This window comes from Berghia stephanieae, chromosome 1 (assembly GCF_034508935.2).
Source record: "Berghia stephanieae isolate SIO BIC M18660-M18661 chromosome 1, UCSD_Bste_1.3, whole genome shotgun sequence".
NCBI lineage: Eukaryota > Metazoa > Mollusca > Gastropoda > Nudibranchia > Aeolidiidae > Berghia > Berghia stephanieae.
Window position 1 is genome coordinate 53,627,314 of NC_088360.1, and position 19,335 is coordinate 53,646,648.

General features: G+C 34.2%; 1 protein-coding gene across 7 annotated transcripts in view; it reads left to right on the forward strand.

The window, feature by feature from the left end:
* Positions 1-219: 219 nt before the first annotated feature.
* The window catches only part of LOC144977516 (epithelial sodium channel subunit alpha-like), a 60,006-nt gene continuing 40,890 nt past the window's right edge, over positions 220-19,335 (forward strand). The window contains exons 1-2 of one of the 7 annotated variants that reach the window (XM_078922888.1): positions 337-446; positions 16,993-17,680. The gene's annotated coding sequence lies outside the window, so the exon portion shown is untranslated. Of the gene's footprint in view, positions 521-16,992; positions 17,681-18,883; positions 19,110-19,335 lie in introns of those variants that run through there. The other 6 variants (XM_078922852.1, XM_078922819.1, XM_078922879.1 and 3 more) reach the window with 6 other exon arrangements.

The following is a 19,335-nucleotide window of genomic DNA, read 5'->3' on the forward strand; positions in this document are numbered from 1 at the left end:
GAGAGAGAGAGAGAGAGAGAGAGAGAGGAGCCACTTTTATAAAGTAAACGTCTTTGATTAAAATCAAGTATGAACTTCTTATCCTTTTACCCAAAGGAAGTATCTACTCCTCAATTCAAAGGAGGCAATTCTCCCCCCCCCCCCCCCCCCCCAATCCCCCACCCTCCTCATTCCAAAAGAAGCAATAACAGATCCTGTAGACAACAACATCACCGCCGTGTCACAGTTGAAATCTAAGTCAGCCAGGCGTGGAGAGAGAGAACAAACTATGTTTTGGGAAGGTTAATTAATGTCAACGGTTGTAAATAAAGATATTACAGCAAACTACGTAATATTATAGATATCCAGTTTGTGAAATAGTCGTGATTCGATGAGATTTAGTGGGCGGCGACGATTTTTATTGGTCAACTCTGGATTTGTTTGTTATTTACAATATTGATCTCGTGGTAATTTTGTGTGAGATTTTGAAAGTTAAAACGTTTTCTATACTCATCTTGCTTTTTTGATTAAAGATACAAATGTAAGATTATATTATGATTTCTTCGTTTAAATGAAGTGTGTTATTTTGTATAAATATTGCGTGTATGTTACGAGTTTATGTATACTTTTATTATATCCAGTGTTTAATGTCCATGAATGAGTTTGAATGATGTCGTCGGTATACGAAAATAATAAAATGTATCTTTTCTTACTGCTGTCTATATTGTGTATGTCTTGGAACATAAACAGAAAGCTTGGTACTGTAATCTAATCACAACATAAGCAATGCAGCTAATACCAAGTAAATGGTCAATAGTATACGGGGAAAAACTTGCGCTTTTATATAGCGCAATACCCACTAAATGTGCTCAAGGTGCTTTAGGAGGGGTCCTGGGCCAACAGCATGGCAACACTTAACATGTAGGACTTGACATGACGTCAGTTAGGCGATATTACACTTTTTTTCGGGCAGAGACAACACTGTTAATAGCCAAGTACTCATTTTAAAACTGAGTACGGTAAGAGGATGTGCGTATAGAGCTTTTTTAAGGACTCAACTCTGCGCCGACCGCGGATCGAACCCAGGACCTTCCGATCCGAAAGCGAGTGTCATCCCACAAGACAACATCGCCTTAAAATGCAAACAATGAAACAAAGAAGGATGAAAATCGTATAAATAGAATAGAAGACAAAAGCGAACGACGATTCGACCACCTGAGGTTTCGACCCTTTGATATTTATCGGATTTGTATTTTCCTTAAATTCGACTGTTTAAAAAAAAAAATTGAATATATCGTCTGTTATTTTCAGAAGTCATTATTTCCTGACCTTTTGTCAAATTGATAGACATCTTAAAATGTTTCGGTTCTCCTGCATTTATCGAATTCGGGTTTATTTTTTTTCAAAGAAAACGTTTACTGATGAAATTTTTTGTTAAATGTTTATTTGGTGAAGTAGAAGGGATTGGTCAACGTGAGTATGGTCAAAAAATCGATTATAACATTTGTGACCGTATTATGCCCTGAAACTAAAGACATCTCACACAAAAACCACAAAAAAAAACAACATTATAATTAGTTATTAAACGCGACCCTCATTATTTCATGTGGATGATTCATTTTAAAATTAAAATGCCTATAATTACGAATACATATCTACATGTTTTTACAGTTTGATAAACGTCATTTACTCTCCTGAATATAAACATTACTTCAACTCACAATTCATATGCTTAATATGAGAATCAACAAGATAAATATTAATATTTCATCAGCGCGTTTCCATGGGTTTACATGATGAATGCGTTTCACATTGTTTTATTTATTTTGCAAAAAGACCGTCTATTAGATAGATTTTTTCTAAGTACTAACATTCTTCCAATATACGCCACTGGAGACAACCAGACACTCTTTTCCTCAATGACTGTTACACATCCAGCCATTGACCACGCTTAACATCGCTTGACTTTTCTAACACGATGACACCGTTCCGCTGAGTCACTAATCCTCATGCTATGATCGACCGAAATAAAACCAGATAGAGAGTGAAGGATAGGGCATGTTATGATAAAGGAGGAGGAAACATCAGAAAAACTGCCCTACACTGGACACCAGAAGGAAATAGAAGAAGAGGAAGGCCCCAGGCAACTTGGAGAACAGTGAAGGGAGAGATTAGAGGTTGGGGGGGGGGGGGGGAGAGAAACCTGGAGCTCCCTGAAGGTGATGGCCACAGACAGAAGAAGAGGATGGAGGTCCTTCGTTGCCGCTCTATATGCCAACAGACATAATGGGCAGTGAGTATGTAAAGTAGAGTGAATGTGCTATTTGGTTTCCACATTCATTCTCAATGAAAAGGACTCACGTCAAACTAAAGAGTCAGATTAATAACATCCAATTCATCGAGTAGTCCCTCCTTCAAAGCAAATGAAGCCAGAGTTAATCCAGATGACGTCAAACGAACAATGGCAATAGGCTGCCATACTTTGTATAGGGCACTAATGTAGAACTCAATCCGCTAGATTTAAATGATTTAGCTACCCATTTACTGCAGAATGGATCGAGGAATGAGTAACAATCATGTATGCACCTGGGATCAATACCGGTCCTTTTGTTTGTGGGCCAATTGTTCAACCAATAAGGCATCTTAACGCCCAGTTATTTCCAAATTGATATCGACGTTGGTCATAATTTCTGTCAGTAAAAGTCATGATATTGTTTATTGGTGTTTTTAGCTTTGCCAACCAGAGATGTGTTAAGCTTGTAAAATATCTATTAAGCAGATATAGACGTCTAACCAGTTAAAGCAGCACATGATTTGACATTGAATGTTTTATTTTTTTTTTTTTACAATTATTTAATTTTTGTTAACGTCATTTTGCTGGTCGTAACCATTGACTATTTGATCGAACCATGACTTAGAAAAGCCAATTATCCATATCGGAAATCTCTTACCAGTAATAAAGCCCTCTATTGGTCCTGTAAAATATCCTGGTTTATATCGCCCTGATTCCTTTGGAATTTATTGCGTTTTTGCTTTTACTTGCCTCTTCGTGTATCGACTAATATTATAATTGCCTTGGTGTAGACCCCACTATATCGTTGAATCCTCGTCGTCGTCGTCGTCATTATCATCATCATCATCATCATCATCATCATCATCATCATCATCACCATAATCACTTCACCTTCAACAGTAACAACAACAATAACAACAACAATGTCAACAAAGCACATAACAACGCAACCCAGAAATCCCTACCTCCTCCCAGCACCTCTCACATGCACATTAAAAAAAAAACATTTAAATTGAGCATCGTCTTCATAAACGCATTGATGATCTTAAATTACCTTCTGAAATGGCTCCAAAAAAATAATAATTGTCCTGAAGAGTGTTCGTTTCTATTATAATCCAGGAAAAGGTTAAAGTACGTAAAAGTGGGAACTTCAAAATATTGAATTTTCTAACAAACAAGGAAGAAGCAGAAGAATACGTAAAAATAAATTCTCTGTTAATTTGATCCTACAACAGGTCTACTAACTTCTTAAAAATGAAAAACTGTTTACACTAATATTTTAAAACGAGAATATTGTCGTATAGTCGATATTATTTTGAATGTAGTTATCTCAAATTTGTTGAGGTTGCGAACGCTATGAAAAACTTGTTTTCTAACTGGTTTAATTGAACTTCCTAAGATATGTCGACAATAAATAAACAATATTTGCTCAAATGTTGAGCGATGCGATGTCTTGACTCGTATCAAGGTCAAGTATAGTTGAATGTGTCCAGACACTAGCAAAAAAAATCGCAAAATGGCCCTTTAGTTGTATCCTTGGGTAATGCAGTTTATACACACCGTGTGACTATGTACCGTTCTATTAGAAGTGACGAATGCTATAAGAGTGTCACTTGCTAAATACCGGCTAGCAAGCAGCTTGCCTTCTGGAAACAGAATATTTGGTTACTACGGGCTTACTAGGGAAATACATTTTGCAACCAAGCACATTGTAAAACCTGACAAATGAACTAAATATAAGTTTTTAATAACCATTACCTGTGCATTCCTGTTTGTAAAAGTTGAATTTCTAATCTAATTATAATGTTTCGTTTTTAAACTAGCCCTGTGACTTAATCCATAACTACAAGTAGGTTTATTGTGTTTGCACTCGACAAGCTCATAATGTCATTTCAATTTATAAACAGTTTTATAATGAATAACATAAACTAAGACCAACAATACGAAGAGAATAATGAAAACAAGACAGTTCAAGACAGGTAGCGCAACACATCCGTGAAAGCTTACTACTTCCATTTCTGTCCATTCAGAATGGACAGCGGGACAATGTATCTGCTTGTAATACCTTGACAGTGATAAATTATCCTTCATGACTTCATGCCATAATACTAATTATTAAGCTCTGTTTTGTTTTCCACCCTGTGCGTCTTATATTGTTCATTGTAAGGTCTTTATTATTTAAAAAATGTAAACTTCATTCCATTTCAAGTGCTAAGATTGTGTCAATGTAAAACATAGCATTACAATTTTCAGACTTTAAATCTTTTGGAGATTAAAACAATGAACCATAACATTAGAAGCACGACACACATCTGAAGTTTCAAAATTATGATAATTCTGGAAATCAGTAACCTCTTTTTAATTTGATCTCATTGGAACTATTGTCAACAGATGAGAGTGAAACTAAAATGTTACTGTTGAATCGCGTAGACTTGGTCTGATCATTATTATATTCATATTCAATTAATCGAATTGAGAGAAACATGTTTAGAGTTGGTTGGAATTCGATTCTGAATATGGCCAAGGATAAGAGGATTAATTCTTCTGATAATGGTATGAATGTAATGATATCGGTGCTTTACCCATTCATTCCTCGTTTTAACACTAGCGTCTTTTTCAAAACCATATTCTCCTCTGCGATTGAAAGAAGTGAACATTTTATAATAATATGTTAAAGAAAGAGAAAAGTCATGAAATAGCATACTGTGAGGGCCAAAATAAGAGGGAAATGTTTTCCCATGGCTGAGACAGGGTAATCCATAGGCATAGTACACTAGAGAATCGTGAGGTCTATTAATAGTTCATGTTCATGACTTCTAAAAATATAAGGTATTGTTTGTTTCAATTCGTACAATTCTTTTTAATCTTTGACAACTAATTACCGTGTTTTCGAGCATTCTCCATTCTTGTGGTAGCTAGACATTGACAAAAGACAATCAATAAATAGCAATGTAAAACGAAAATGCGATTGACTAAATCGTGCTCTAATTATCCGTGTGTTGTAGTTTGGACCAAAATAAAACATATAATCACGTTGGTGTCCCATCACTCCAAATCTGACAGCCAACAAACTATGGGCACTTTATTGCTTTTATTTGAAAGTAATTTACAAGGAGACTATAACAAATTCAAACTTATCAATAATTATAGGTCGGTTTGTAATATTGTAGTCATATTATTTCCATTTTCAAAAGAAAAGAAAAATGATAAGATCGCCCATATTCAAATCTATTAATTCACATGGTGAAAAACTTTGACTAAAAAGAACTAAATGTTTTTATTGGGAACTGCCTCCCTCATATCGACTTCATTTGTATCTGCCATTTCTATAATAATATATGGATAAATGCCATAAAAACGTTATAATCATTAAGTCGTACTTTTCATTCATTATGTTTGTTTGTTTGTTATTCCTAAAACACAGATAGCTACCAAATATAAAATTTAAATTTGAGGTCGCGCTTTTTGACGGATTACAAAACGGTTTGGCGTAGTTATGAGGAAGTATTAATGTTAAAACAAGTTTGATACATTTGTTACTCAGTTAATTGCCAGGCCCTGGAAAATCGCATATTTTAAAAACTTGGCCTATAATAAATACTCCTCTTTCAAAGATCGATCTATTTAAATGGCTCTCCTCTTGTTATAAACTCTCAAACCGGGGACTTTGCAAAGAAGAAGAAGAAGAAGGTGATAATTCTTAAGCAAACCTCTACTTTTCTAGCCTGTTTAAAACAGTGTCTCACTACGGTTTCCGAAATTTAATTTTATTTTTAAGTTGTATCGAAGTAACTTGATCATTTCACATAAAACTAAATTATGTTTGCAACGAAAGAACAATTGAGAAGCCGCGCCCGGGCATTTTGAAAAAAAAAAGGATTCAATCCTCACTGTCAACTTTAAGATCACTGATAGCTATGGCTCTTTTTTGTGCAGGAGTGAAATTGACGTCATTCAACTCTTTGTTATTGTTTTTAGACAACTCCGTTGGTGATTACTTCTCACTAAATTATATAAATCAGACTAGAAACGTTCGAGGTAACCTAAAGTTTTGTATGTTGGTACTTTCTATCTGGCTGGCAGATATTGTGAGCATTTTACACACACGAATAGCATTAATTTGGAAGAGTATGATTTGGAAGAAAAAAAGATTCATCAGTCCTTTATTGTTCCCATGCCTATGGAGCGGGAGTTTCTTCCGGTTTCCACAGTTTTAAATAAACAGTAACAATTGATTGTTATTTCTTTGTACGCTGGTATGCTATATTGTGCGGCTATGTGGTCTTGTGGTATGACTCTCGCTATCAGATCGGAAATTCCTGGGTTCGAGCCTCGCTCGGCGCATAGTTGAGTCCTTGGAAATGGCTCTTTACTCACATTCTCTCGCCGTACTCAGGTGTAATATGAGCACCTGGCCGTTAGCAGCGTTGTCACTGTCCGAAAAAAATTATAATATCGCCTAATAGGCGTCATGTCCCGTCCTACATGTTACGTGTTGCTGTTGGCCAGGGACCCCTTGTTAAGGGCTTTGAGCACGTTTAGTGGATATTGCGCTATATAAAAGCTTGTTTTTATATTGAAGAATACCTAGTTGCGACCACTTTTGACAGACTGTGTTGGGGGATAGAAGGCTGAGAGAAGAACCTCCACTCATCATGATCTATACACGTCCATTTATTTATCATTTGACCCAACGTTTCCAAGCCGTTAATTTCAAATTGACCAAAAATGTAAATTTACTTGTTTTTAAGTTAAAAAAACAATAATTAATATTGTAATATAATATATACTTTATTCATCCCAGAACAAATGGAAATTCGTATAGGTATTTAGTTTTACTAAATTGTCTAGAATTAAAGCTGAAAGTTGAATTTTACACATCGAGATCAAGAAATGGGTTGTCACATGTTATCGTGACTTTTTTTTTACCTCGAGTCAAGCCTTTGGTATCATAATATTTCTATTCTGTCAATTGATGTGCTCTGACTCGGAAGGAACATGAGGAGTGTCATAGCAGGATTTCCTGCGTGCCGCATTTTACATAATTAATTACGTCATAATATCACTTCTCCTATTACAATTTACGCACTTATTTCTCGCATGGTTAATGAATTGTCTTCTTCCAGTAGTATTATAGTATAATTTATGATTATTTTTATGCTTCTTTTATTGGGAGTTTATGACTGTGATTAGGCAATTCAAGAAACAGCTTAAACGCTTTTGTGAAATCAAATATTTTACCACTTTGTTTAATGGAATGATTTATTATTCCCTTGAAGGTTATGAGTAACTTTACACTCTAATAATATGGTTAATTATAATGATTTCAATTACAGACCATATTATTCAGTGCAACTCAAAATGTACTTTTCCTCCAATTCTCGAATTGTTTTTTTTTTAACATGATTATTTTTATCATCTATTTTGTCTGCATTGACTTAAACTTTTTCTCATGAACATGAGCATTTATTTAGCTTAATTTCTCAATAGTCTTCTTGCTCAATACCTCAATCAAACGTGTATTATGTACAGTACAACTCGATTGTTAGACGAGCGTTTGAAGTAAGAATGACGTACATTTTATTGCGCGGGGGGGGGGGGGGGGGGGGCTGTAATTATATCACAATCGTTTTGGGAAGGCTTGAATACAAAATAAACGAAACCATTATAACCTGGATAGTATCAGAGAGGCGGGCTTTGTAGGTCATTTCTATTCTAGTAATGTACTTCTTTGACAGAATATTAATGTTTTATTGTAATAAATAACTTTTAATAGGTTGTCCGTCCTATCTGTATCAAAACAATATATGAATGTAATATATTCCATCTTATAAAGTATAAGTAGTTTTTTTTGTGTGTGTGTGGAAAAACCGGTTATATATGGGTCAAAATGTGATTCCGTCATTTTCTTTTTATTCTCTATGATACTATGTACTCGTCTCAACATGTTAACAATTCGGCCTCGTAGAAGCAATACGCCGAAACAGCACTGTAGGATTTTTAAAATGCATTCTCAATTTAAACAGTCGAGCACTCTAAGATAGCTGCGCTTTAACAAATAACTATATAAATATTATATATATATATATATATATATATATATATATATATATATATATATATATATATATACTTCTAATCTTCTAATCGTTGAAAGGACGAAAAAAAAATAACGGAAGTACTGATGCATTGGTAGAAACAAACAACTCGTTGAAGTTAAAGCAGCACTTTCAAAGACAAGCAACGTTTTTTATTTTATGAAAAATAAATGAAAAAGTTTGTCAAAACTTAAGTATTGCAATAACGAAATATCCCTTTTTCCGACATATTCCTGACTGATTATTTTTTAAGTTAAAAAAACAATTACTGTTTACAATGATTAGAAACTTAATGAGAAAATATAAGGAAGAGCAGACAACACATTGATGTGACAAAGAAATCATTTTATGTTGATCGCAAAACAAAATTCATCTTGATATCGCATGCGATGAAGTTCCACATTTTAGATTTTAGAAATGGAGCCACATTTTAGCTTTTAATCTCAAAAAAAAAAAACGTAAACAAAACTATAGAGAGATATTTTATTGCCTTCGTAACCAGTTAACTGTCGTACTCAGGGAAAACTCGTATTTAACATGTTTGCCAGAAAACTCGTCCTTCAAAATTCAGTCGATTTAAATGACCCTCATCTTGAGAAAAACTCTCAAACCTGGGACTCTTCGAATTCTCAGGTGTGAGAGTTCTGGACAAGTTGAGGGTCATTTAAATCGATCGATATTTGACGGCCAAGTTTTCTGACCAAATTTTTAAATAATATGATATTTCCAAAGCAGGGAAGTTAACTAGAAATCATTGGCCAAAATCTCGATTCGCATCTACATATGAATATGCACCCCCGGCGCGGTGTGAGGGCGTTGACCGTCCTATCTTTTTGTTGTCCAGTTTGACCCAGTTATTCATCCGAGTGGGTATTTCGTGTTGGTAGGTACGCATATTTAAGTTCCACTAGTGTATCAAAAAGAAGGGAGAAGAAGTGTGTGCACTTTGGTCAAACGGCGATTGAAATGTGCTCAATTTGACCAAAGAAGGGGACGAGGGTGCGATTTGACCAAACCATAGAAATGGGGACGGGATGGGGGTTGCGCAATTTGGGAATTTTCTAATTTAGTGACGATTATGACGGCGACGTAATTAAATTGCTAACGTTTTCGGGAGGCATTTCTACTTCTCTTTTTTTTTCTTTTTTTTTTTTTTTTGTTTTGTTTATTTTTGTTTTGTTCTCCCTTTTAGTAAAGCGCTTTAACCAGGGTTAATGGATATTACGCTATATATAATAGCTCTCTATGTTAGTGAATATTCACCGGCACATTTTGTGAGCTGAAAGCTAATTGAAACAAAAACAAACAAAAAAGGAGGGGGGGGGGGTGCTCAAAAATTCTGGAAAAAAAAGACGGAGGGTCCCATCTATTTGATACACCAGAGTATTTTTTGTGGTAAAAACTAAGAACAGAAAGTAATTTGTACGACGTTTCAAGCATCCATATCATTTCTTTGGTGATTCCCCCCCCCTATTTCTAAGCTTTTTTTCCCCCAAATTATGGGGATGGTGTTGATGATGATGATGATGATGATGATGATGATGATGATGATGATGATGATGATGATGATGATATGTCATGGCCGAAAATGAACCCCGGAACTTCTATATCACTCGACAATTTACCATTTTGAAGCTGTGATTCACTTAAACTCTACAATTTAGTTGTTTAATGAAGTTTTCATATGTATATTTTTGAAACCTAATATATTTGAGGTAAAGATAATATTTGAAATACGAGTATCTAGCCAAGGATAGGTTTCTTCCAATATTTCTGATGCATGTTAAGTTTTCAAGTGTTCGTGGAAATTAAATACTTTGGCTGATATTTTAAAAATAATATATCGTATCGAATGTTCTGTGAAATTTTCATGCATGGATAAATTTTGTTCAAAGTTTGACAAACAACATCCATTATTAATTGGACAATTTTGAGTTTAATCACTATTTCAAATTATTAATTGTCTAATACACAAATAAGTGATATAATCAGGATTCGTAGTATAATTTTAGCTATGAACAATCATTTGACATGTCTACCTAAATACGCTCTTGAGTTTCAATTATTTTTTATAAAATTATTATGATGTATAATTATAAATATGACTATAATAATTGTAAATAATTATAAATTATAATTATACATCATCATTTTTTTGTTGAGGTTGTTCAACAGTTTATTTCTATTATAATAATATACTCCCTGAAAAGCATATATGAAAACTTTATATCTTCAAGGAATTGAACAGTCACTCATTGTTTTCACATTGTTTCAAGTACGTAATACTACATACCTCAGGGCCTTGTGTAACTCCTGAAGAATTCCCCAGTTGCTGATTGGGGGTATTAACATAAGGAGCATATAATTTATGTTGTGTACAACTATAAATAACAATGTTATATAAATCATAATCAATTGAATCGCGTGTTCGAAAAGCTTGTAATATTAAAAAATGAGGACCTTTTGCTCCATTTTCCGAGTTATTTTTCAGTTCTCGATTATTTATAATGTTTGCTTACAGACGTCCCATAGAGGAAAAGGCCACATTTTTAGCCCGCACATTGAAAGAGTTACACCTGGTGCCAGTAAATATATTTTATAAGATTTTCACCATTGTTTTCAAAGCATTTACTGAATATGCCTCTCTGTACAATCATGACTTGTCGACCTTACTCCTAGCTGTATTCACAGAATTTAATCTAAATCCAAACTGAGCAGGAATATTGTTGAATAGACGTTGTTTTTCAAGTCTGAATTCATCCTCCCGAAATGATTTAAAACACAATAAAACCCTCATTTTTCAAAGAAGTGATTATATTTTTGATACATAACCGTGGTAGTACACCTTAACAGATCCAAATAACGTTGATTTTAATCGTTCATGCAGAACATATAAATAAACACATTATGTTATTATCATTAATTCTTACTTCTTGCTTTACCCACCAAATGATCTACTAAGCTCAATTTAAGATGATTTTGGGAAAATAACTTTCTTGACGGAATTGGGAGGTTGCTTTCAGACAGGATGGCATTAAAACAGAAATTGGTAGAGGGATACAAACCATGTTACCACGACTCTCAAGTTTGTATTTAGTCGGAATCTAATTGGTATTAATTACTATTGATACGGTTTAGGTTTTTTTCAGAGAACATAGGTTTTGTATCCCAAAGGTACTAGCCACTCTTCCCCCATATGATTATCTTAATACCTTTTTACTTTGAGAATGATTATATCCGAAGAAATAAAAATAATATAAAACGGAGATTCATTTTTATTACTAGCTTATTTGGCACCAACATTACATGAGACAGAGCTCTGGTGGCCTGTTTCTTGTCAAATTATTTTCCAGCCCCTTTCCGATCCAGCGAACAGTGCATGGATAGATCTGTCTAGTTACGGATTGAAAGACAATTGGTGCAGTGCGTTTTGTTAAAATACTCACAACATCCGCCAGCCGTTATAACATATCAACTCACAAAACTATGTATAACCTCGAACGCTCATAGTCTGATTGATGAAATTTTGTGAGATCTAATCATTAAAATGTCCAAAAACAATAAAAAATAGCTGATTGACGTGAATTGCGTTTCTTTTATAGATCTGACCAATTTTCCTTCCAAAGTGAATCAAATAATTGTTACTATTCATCTCACGATGTAGAACCCGGAATAAATTCTAGGTCTATGAACCATAAGGATGTCAAGGACCACTATTGTCAAAGCCTCTTACTTTATTTTATTTTTATCAAAGATCCATCTAAGGTTTTATAGGTAAGTTATAGTCAATGTTCGATTTATTGTTGTGATAATTGTCGTGACAGGAAATTAAAAGAAATGATTGAATTACTCAGTACACTATCTATTCTGTCATCAAATCATAACGATTTTGCATTGCTTTTAACTAGTTAACTGCCGTAATCTGGAAAGACTCATATTTAAAAATTTGGCCAGATAACTCATCCTTCAAATATTCTTCGATTTAAATGACCCTCATCTTAACAATATTTTTCTAACCTTGGACCTCGCGCGGTCTCTGGTTTGAGAGTTTTTGCTAAGATGAGAGTCATTTAAATCGATCGATATTTAAAGGACGAATTTTCTGGCCAAATTTCTAAATATGAGTTTTTCCTGAGTACGGCAGTTAACTGGCTAATCGACCATAAAAAGCCAAAAATCCCCATATTGATTTGCTCCTACGATGTAACCGAACAATTTTTAACTAAGAGACACTTCGTACCTAAGTTTCCATTCAAAACGCTTAATCAGTTTTATATATGAAATTTAAAATGATAGAGTAGTATAATCTTTTTTTAAAATATCCAGATTAATTATTTTTAATTATTAATTATTTTACACAGATATAAAGTCAATGTTATGATACATTTTAATAATCGGTGTTGAGGTATCCTGGGGGGTAAAATAATTATTTCAGTTATATAATCATATTTACGGTAAACACCTTGTTCTTTAAAAGTTTATCACCTCCTGATGATTGACCAGAGTACATTTAATACACAGGACTGAGTCTTTGTCGGTGTTGCATCCAAAAGACGCAGCCTTTTAGGCGCTTGTTAAAATTGTGGACATAGAAAGATAACTCCGAACTTTAACACACATCTTTGATGGAAGGAGTAAAATGTGCCAAAAATGCCTTTAATTCGGATATAATGTCCTCCTCCTCATCCCCCTCCTTCTTCTCCTTATTCTTCTTCATACATTCCGAAATAACTTATCTCAAACTTAAAAATATAGACTAATAGGCACTGCAAGAACTTTATCTATAGTGTCATCAAATGGACATCAAATACACACACACACACACACATATAAATATATATATATATATATATATATATATATATATATATATATATATATATATATATATATATTATATATATATATATGAGAAAATTGATTACCATGAATTGATTCAAATTAGTGGTTTTGTAGTAAAAGAGTAATGCACGGGGTATTGACAAAGAGAGCAGAAGAAGAATAAAAATCGAATTAAAATATTCTTTAAGTGAAACAAACTAGTTGATCTATTATTCAAAGATAAAGAATAAATAAATGGATAGAACAGAATAACAAGCATTGATTCTTAGGAAAGGCGCAATGATATTTATTGTTTGCTGCTTTTCATGGCGCAATGAACAAGTCATGCTCCTTGCGAATTGTTTTGAACCTTGATTGTTTTATAAAAAAATCGAACATACGCCACTGAACCGTGAACAACACAACATTGAAATGACATAAAACCTCAAGAACTGAGTCTTTATTTAAACTATTCTGCATAATCTGACTAGATACTTACTTCTTTCCTAGAAAACATTTGACATCATGATGCCTCTGAGTAAATAAAGTTTCACAACGTTGAGATTTCGAGGGCGTTGAGGGTCAAGTTTAGTCAGCCAATACTTGCAGTAAAATTTTGGTTTGGTTTTGTTTTCGTTTTCGAGTATTTTTTTTTTGTTCCAAAAAGTTAGAGAAATGTGTTTTGTCACAATATGGCATTGCTGTCTGTCAGCAGGAGTTTGAAGCAAAGAGTGCGTGACTTGATAAGTGTTTGTGTATGTGTATGTGTGTTTGTGAGTATGTGTTTAGGGTATTGGATTGGAGTGAACTGGACTTTTTACAGAAATAATATAATATCAAAAAGTATTAAATAAAATGCAAAATATAAGAATTTTAAATTAAATTCATATTTCATCTTTCTCTTCTGATCCTGCCCTCTCCCTCACGCGTCCGCTTTTCTCATTTTGTAGAAAAATTGAAAAAAAAAAACTTCTTTTTTATTTCAGTGATCGGATTAAATGTTATTTAAATTCAAGAGGCAAATAATATGAAATCTGGGTTTACCCATGGATAAGAATTTAGTTCAAAACAAATCACCCTTAAATACTGGCATAGCTACCCATCTCCTCTAAAATAGACATGTGCTCTAGAAAGAGACACGATAGAACGAACTTGTTATTCAAAATTCATCATGATGCTCTACTTGCTCGCTGTGGTGTAAAGTTAGACTTGGACTCATGACCTTAATAAGGTCGAATGGGTCGACCCTGTGGAGGAGGAACAGGGGGAAGGAGAGAAGATTAGAAAAAGTTTAAGTGAAGAATGAGAAGGGAAGATAAGAAAACGAAAAGAAGAGAGAAGAAGAAGAAGGAGAGAAGAAGAAGAAGAAGAAGAAGAAGAAGAAGAAGAAGAAGAAGAAGAAGAGAAGAAGAAGAAGAGAAGAAGAAGAAGAAAGAAGAAGAAGAAGAAGAAGAAGAAGAAGAAGGAGAAGAAGAAGAAGAAGAGAAGAAGAAGAAGAAGAAGAAGAAGAAGAAGAAGAAGAAGAAGAAGAAGAAGAAGAAGAAGAAGAAGAAGAAGAAGAAGAAGAAGAGGAAGGACGAATGGAGCTATAATAATTTTTCAGCCTCAAAGAAAATTGTTGGAATTTTAAATAGTTTTTGCATAGATATATGGCAGCTCATAATCTTATTTTCAAAATAAGCGTTGTGAAAACAGCAAGTACTACTTCTTCAATAGGATTATGTTCGGTAGGTTTATACATTTCGTTATACTTGACCTACTCAGGTGACATTGCACGCATGGATAAACAGACTAAAAAATAATAGATTTGTTTTCTCTAGTTTTGTTTGTTTAATAAAACTGTGTTATTTTTTTAATTATGTTTATATTTTCAAAATGATGAGTAAGCACAGTAACGCAGATTTATCCTATACTTTATAGTATCAAATGCATATACTACTGACTCAATGGATTGCCCGTCTGTTTCAATTGAATAAATAAGTCACCAATGTTGTTGTTTTTTTAATTCTTGTATTGCCTTGACTTTAGCCGAGGTGTCATGGAACTTACATTTAATGTTTAAAGCTTTTCAGAATAAAAAATAATCAAGTTACGATAAACCCAAATTTGCCAGTGATCTATGGAATATAAACCACCACCATAAGAACAGTATAACGACATTAACTCGTACATAATGCGTTGATTTTAATTGTCCAGATCTAAAAAAACTGTGTATGAAATAATGCTAGACAAAGAAGACATAAACATACCTATAGATCTAAGCCTGCCCATACTGATGATCGAAATTCTGATCTCTAATTATATTGTATGTCTCTTGAGATTGAATATAGAGCGCTGAAAAATAATGATTCTTCCTTTAAAAAAGTAATGGTTCGATGCATTTGAAAAAGGAAAGCCACGGGAAATGAAGAGAAAAAAATTGAAAAAAAAAGATAAAGCAAAACATTTCATGACACATTGAATGGAAACTCTATATGAAAAGATTTGAAAAGGTTATAAACTGAAGCTGCTGCGATATAATATTGTGAAAAAACTAAATAACAGAGTGAATTCATATTTGATTCGTCAATAATTGGTAAAATCATTTATTTTCATCGATGAATTACTGTTGACACATCTTGAATTATTAAATAAAAGAAGACTTCGGGGTTTTGAATTGCTGACTAATCGGGGGTCATAATAATCGATGGTTTATTTGACGTACTTTTTCCGATCAAAAAAGTTATATGCGTTTATTTCTTAAAATCAGACAACACAATCTCTCTCTCTCTCTCTCTCTCTCTCTCTCTCTCTCTCTCTCTCTCTCTCTCTCTCTATCTATCTTTCTATCTATCTATCTACTCGTATCTATCTACCTATCTCTCTGTGTGTGTATGTGTGTGTGTGTGTGGTGCATGTGTGTCTTGTGTTAAAGAATGAATGATGTAACTATTAGAGTGTATGAGTAAATTATCAAAAATATTTTACCAGGTATACGTTTATTTCTTTATCTTTTGCACGTGTAGCTTATCCGCTTATAAATCTGTAATTCTATTTTTTTAAAAAGAATAGCAAAGCAATCCCAATGTGCACGATTGATCGACATATGACGGCCAAACGCACACTTTATTCTATTTAGGTGGTTTAGAGATTATAATATCGATTATTCTTGTTGGATCGGGTTGAGTTCGAATTAACACAGGAAATATTAATTCGTAACTCAAGATGTCAACCTTATCATTACGAGAACTAATTTCTTTGAAATCATTACTGATATTATAATCAGTATCAGTGATATTATGTATCAGTATTAATCAGTGATAACAAGCATTTAACTCTCTCGTGCGGCTATGTGGTCTTATGGTATGAAACTCGCTTTCGGATCGGAAGGTCCTGGTTCTCTCACCGTGCTTAGGTGTAAAAGAGTACCTGGCCGTTAACAGCGTTGTCTCTGTCCGAATTAATTTGTAATATCGCCTAATAGGCATGTCTCGTTCTTCATGTTATGTGTTTCTGTTGGTCATAGACCCTTTGTAAAGCGCTTTGAGCACGCTATTGGATATCGCGCTATATTAAAGCTCAAGTTTATATAAAGGTTCAAGCCTAGTTTTTTTAATACTAATTATATAAATAACATTAGGAAATGGAATGAACGTTTCAATTTAATCAGCAAAGACAGATTATGTGGACGTTTCGGGTTTCCCATTTATCAAAGTAGCACGAAATATAAAATAGTAAAGACGACTTTAGTGTTTCTTTCATCGTATTTCGTTGATAAAAGGGGAAAATCCGAAACGTTCATATTTTGTCTTCGTTGATTAGAGTTGATGTCAATATCAATAGCGAAGCCATGAGCCGAGACATGATGTGTCAAAAACCAAAGTGATGGTGATGGCAAAGGATCCCAAAATTCCCACTGACATAACAATTAAAGAAAGGAAACTGGAATCAGTTAAAACATTTAAATATCTAGGCCAACGTATCAGTAATAATAGAAAAAGTAAAGATGAAGTCAAAAGCTGAATTGCCATAGCCAGATCAAGATTAGGTGACCTTAGAAATATACTTACATCGAATCAAAGCCAACCATCAACAAAGTTAAGAGTACTCAAATGTTATGTACACTCGACTCTTCTTTACGGTTCGGAAATATAGACCATGAATAAAAACATTGAAAAACGAACTGAAGCCTTTGAAATGTGGACATTCCGTCGTATGGCCAATATCAGCTGGACCGAAAAGAAGACCAACAAAGAAGTGTGTGACACTATGAAAATAAGGCCAAACTTATTGAAAACAGTTGAAACAAGAAAGATCAAATATTTGGGCATACAAAGCGCCACATCTCCATCCAAAACCACATTTTAGAGGGATGCGTGGAGGGAAGGCGGATAAGAGGTCGACCGGCAAGAATGTGGATGGATGGCATTGAGACATGGACTGGCCTTACTAGCCAGCGAATGCAACTGGCAGGAAATTTCACGTCGACCTCTGAAGAGTTGACACGGCAGTGAGTGTGATTAGAGTTAAGCTTCCATTCATTTTAATATTGTTATTTATTTCTTCGAGCATCAAGCAGCCACATTTTCTTTACTAATGATATGCGATTCGGGATTTATTGAAACATCGCTGTTTCATTCAGTGAGCACTGTAAAACTGTAAATCCGAAGTAAAAAAAAAAATGACACCTCGGTGGAAAAGAAAGGGCTGAATTTGAGACAATGATCCGGTCTCACAAGCCCACATCTATAAAGACGATATATTACTTATAAATGCAAATTAAAAATGGTTTTAAAGACATTGGTCTGGTTATTTGAATACTGTTAAATTGTATATCAGAAGTAAAATGCAACCTTGCTCGAAAAGTAAAGGCTTGCTAGAGGCATTGTCTGTGCACCTTGATGCTCTGAGATGTATGTAATCCTGTAAGCCGGGGGGCTTATCCCCTGTTTCTGTAGCGTGAAACGGAAAATACCAATTGCTTGCTATTCTTTGGATAGGGCTCTAGTTTATAGCAAAGTACTTTCCCCTAGATCTAACAGACCCATCTATCCAATCATTGCCTGGTGGACAAGGTGTAAGAAAAAATATCGACTGCAACAGGGATCGATCAAGGTCCCTTTGCGTATGAAACGAGTGATCTACCAACTGAGCTATCGGGATCTCCTAGGATTTATGACAACGATAAGAATGTATCTAAAATGAACGATGAAATGCATTGGAAACTATTACAAAGGGTTTAAAGGGACATTCCATTTACGGCACGAAACAAATCTTTTTTACACTAAATCCTAAATGCACTGTTGTGCGTCTTTGTTTACGGCATTTTCCTTTTGTCTGAACAAAATGATTTTTTCCCAATAAATAAGATGACCATTCTATTGACAACAAAGCGATACGCTTCAGTGACTTCCGCGGCAAAAATACCTGAACCTTCTGTGTGTTTTGAATGTAAGGCAGTAATCCTACCATGCATAATGTTATAACTGTAGATGATAACATTAGATAAGAATGTTTGTGTAGATGATTTTTCAAACTTAAAAAAAAAAAATATATAATCCGTTTTGTTTGCGCTGTTTTAATATGATCTCTTTACTTGGGAAAGGAGGAGTGAGGAGGAGGTGTCCATGTTTCTTAACAACACTACTAAAGAAAAAAGTTCTGAAATGTGGTATAAGCTGTTCCTAAAAAAAAACACACCCGTTTGTGCTGTGCTGTCCAATGTATTATGTATCAGTTGGCGATTACCCAGTCAGGACCTGCCGGCTATTTTATGGCATTACCGTACAAAGAGCGCAGTCCTTCCTTTCATGAGTGACTTGAACTATACGAAGAAAAACATTGGTTTGGTTTGGAAGCCCAATAACTACTTTCATGTGTTTCATATCTGATATATTTAGAGATACAATAAGAACAGGATTGAAGACGACATTCTTTGGGTATGTGGTGCATGTACTTAGACTTGATTTGATATTATCAAGAATTAATTTTAATTTTGAACTTATTAATCTTTGAGCGTTGAACATTGCGCGGCTGTAAATAGGATTTATTGAGATTTCTAGGTGCAACTTATCCCTCTAAAATGGAGGCTTTGGGAATATGTGAGAATTCCAGAAGACGGAAAAGCATAGGTACCTACTTTATAATGTAACCATTAATCATTGT